Source organism: Miniopterus natalensis, chromosome X, assembly GCF_054644295.1.
Source record: "Miniopterus natalensis isolate mMinNat1 chromosome X, mMinNat1.hap1, whole genome shotgun sequence".
Taxonomy (NCBI): domain Eukaryota; kingdom Metazoa; phylum Chordata; class Mammalia; order Chiroptera; family Miniopteridae; genus Miniopterus; species Miniopterus natalensis.
Genome location: NC_142103.1, coordinates 13114422 through 13117580, shown reverse-complemented (window position 1 = coordinate 13117580; position 3159 = coordinate 13114422). Strand labels below are relative to the sequence as shown.

The 3159-nt window shown below is 41.4% G+C and overlaps 1 pseudogene; it reads right to left on the bottom strand.

The window, feature by feature from the left end:
* Window positions 1–1548: 1548 nt before the first annotated feature.
* LOC107524999 (casein kinase I pseudogene) lies at window positions 1549–2619 on the bottom strand (annotated as a pseudogene).
* Between the last annotated feature and the right edge of the window lie 540 nt (window positions 2620–3159).

The following is a 3159-nucleotide window of genomic DNA, read 5'->3' as shown; positions in this document are numbered from 1 at the left end:
AAGATGAGGCAAGAGAGGCAGAAAGGAGCCAAGTCATATAAGGATTTAGGGGCCTTGATAAGGATTTTGGATTTTGTTCTGAGGACAATTCAATTAATTAAACACAAAAGCAGAGATGAGAATTGATGCTTTATTAAGTCAGACGTAAAAGATAACACTACAGTTCTTCTCAACAGCACTTTTTCATGAAGATCTTACTTATGTTAACATGTAATAAGTTTGTTAATGTTATTTTCAGTACATCAATACATACATATTTAATTTCTGCCAGTTTCACCTTCTGATAAATAACCATCACTAGAGATAACCCACAAAGACAATAGCACTTTGAGGTCTTCAAAAATTTTTAAGAGTATAAGGGGTCCAGAGACCAATGCCAACTATTCATTTTCTCCTTTTCTTAATACTGGTTGCAGTTTCCCTCCTATCAGTGTCCTTTACTGTTTCAAAGGCTTAAGTCCTTAGATTCACGATAAGAAATTGATTTTTACATTGCAATCCAGAATGATTACTTACAACTACTATGTGATGAATTCTGAAATTAATCCATTCTGTTCCAACTACATCAATTGCTTTCTTAAGCCAGGAACCCACACTTTTGAGAAAGTGTGGTCTCACCCCATTTGCAGGTTTAAATAATTACTTCTAGTTTATATCTTTGAGACCCTATCTCCTGTCCCAGCATTGCTCCCGGGCTCCATCTCTAACAGCTGCCCAGACATTTCTTCCCTAATACTTCCCTAATATTTCAAAATTACCTCAAACACAACCTGTTTAAAACTGAGCTGATCCCCAATATATTTTTCCGTTTGTTATTTTTCATGAACTTGTAAATGATAAAGCTCCCATTTCAAAATAAAAACAAAGTCCCAGATCATATAGATGTTTCCCATTGCTACATTTATCTAAGCAACATACATACATGTTCAGTTTTAAGATGTTAACTAAATTTCTGGGACAAATATGCTTTTTTTCAAATACCAAGAACACTATAGAGTTAATGCAGAGTTAAGGATAATCTAGTAGTCACTAAATTTTTCTTAAGTTTTCATTTTAGATGTTATTTCTAGCACAAGTAAGCAGACAGAATCTTTCATATACTAAAAACACTGGCATCTTTGGTTGCTACCATATCAGCTGGCTTGCAAACAAGCAGCCAAACATTTTAAGATGGACTTAAGTGAACAAATTACAAACTCCAGGGGTGGATAAGCCCCAAGAATGCACAATTGTGAGCATTTACAACCACAGCTGCGGCAGAAGACTGTTCATGCTGCTCTTCTGAAATGGGATCTCAAAGCAATATAGTTCAAAGTACAAGACTGTAACAAAAAATTACAATATGTACCATTTCTCCACCAATTTCTGTATATCAACCATTTAGTTAACTTTTCCACTTGAAAAATTGTAATAAAAAACTGGACATGTTTCACTACCTCAGTTAATATTCACAGTTAAACTGCTACAACTTCTAGCATCACCAATGTTGCTTAGAGCCAGATTATACTGAAATTGAGTTATTTACAAGTAAACAGTTGTCTACAACCACTAACTACTGTACATATGAACTAAAATTTCTAGATTTGGGGAGAAACAAATGCTTCTCCGATCATCTGCACTGCTTCTATTCCGTCATTCATTCTTAGAAGCCTGTGGGTTTTGGGCCTGCTGACCCTGCCCACTTGAAGAGGCAGCCTGCTGGGCTGCTTTTTGCTTTAAAATTGTCCAATCAAATAGGAAATCATATTGGTGGTTCAGGCTCCTGAAAAGAGTGCGGAATAGCTGCTTCAGATACGTGTAATCTGGCGCCTCCTCAAACCTCAGCCCGCGACAATAGTTTAAATACATAGTAAATTCTGCAGGAAAGTCCTTACATAAAACTTCGACGGCAGTGGCCATCTTCTTCTCACAGATCTTTTCATATTTTTGTTTCTTTGTTGCGGCCGTTAGTCCTTGCCACGGCAGGTTGGTTCTATTAAAGTACATCAAAACATACCCTAGCGATTCCATGTCATCTCGGCGACTCTGCTCAATCCCAAGATGGGCATTGATGCTGGCGTATCGGACAGTGCCGGTGAGGTTCTTATCTTCTCTATACGGTATGTGTTGCCTTGTCCTGTTATCTCTGTACTTTTTGGCCAAACCGAAATCAACAAGGAACAACTTACTGCAGTGACGCCCAACACCCATGACAAAGTTATCTGGTTTAATATCTCGGTGTATAAAGTTCTTTGTGTGTACATATTCAAGCCTACTTATCATCTGGTCAGCTAACATAAGTACAGTTTTCATAGTGAAGGTTCTTGAACAGAAATTGAAGAGGTCTTCCAGGCTAGGCCCAAGAAGATCCATGACTAGCACGTTATAGTCTTTTTCCTGCCCATACCAGCGTATGCGGGGGATGCCAACCCCGCCCTGAAGAATCTTATAGAGCTTGTTCTCATACATCAACTGGGGATGCCTGGCCTTCTGCGATTCTACCTTCACCGCCACTCCCTCGCCATTCGTGATGTTGACCGCCAGATACACGACCCCGAAGGAGCCAGACCCGATCTTTCTTACCAGTTTATACTTCCCTCCGACAATGAACTCAGCCTTAGAGATGTTGCTGGAAGCCATTCTGAAAGACAAAAACAAGCGCTAGAGCCAAGCCCCGGCACCTCTGAGAGGGCCTAGGCCTTTGAGGCTGTGGAGGAGGGCGGCGGGAACCCAAGCCTTACTCTTGGCGTAACGGGGCCCACGGTTCACCACGGATTACCTGATCCACGCCACTCAGTCAGGTTTCTTTTTTGCCCAGGCCGCCGTTTGTGAGGGGTTCTCACGGTTGTTAGGCGACACCACTCGTTCCTAAGCGCGCGGCTGCTTCGCTATCGCCTCACGCAAGAAAAATGGCGCAGTGAGGAGCTCGCAGGGTGATATAGCTCCCGCCTGGCTTCCAGCTTCCGGCTTCCAGCTTCCGGCTTCCGGCTTCCGCCTGGAGGGATCCTGTCACTCAGCCGCCATCTCGTGTTACTGCGCCCAAGCCGCCATCTTGTTCTTCCAGCTCCAATATATTTTTAAATAGGGAAAATGGAGGATTACAAAAGTATATCATGTCATATCTATAGGAATTGACTAAAACTAAAATATTTACAAGCAGATACATTGAGAAAGGACTAG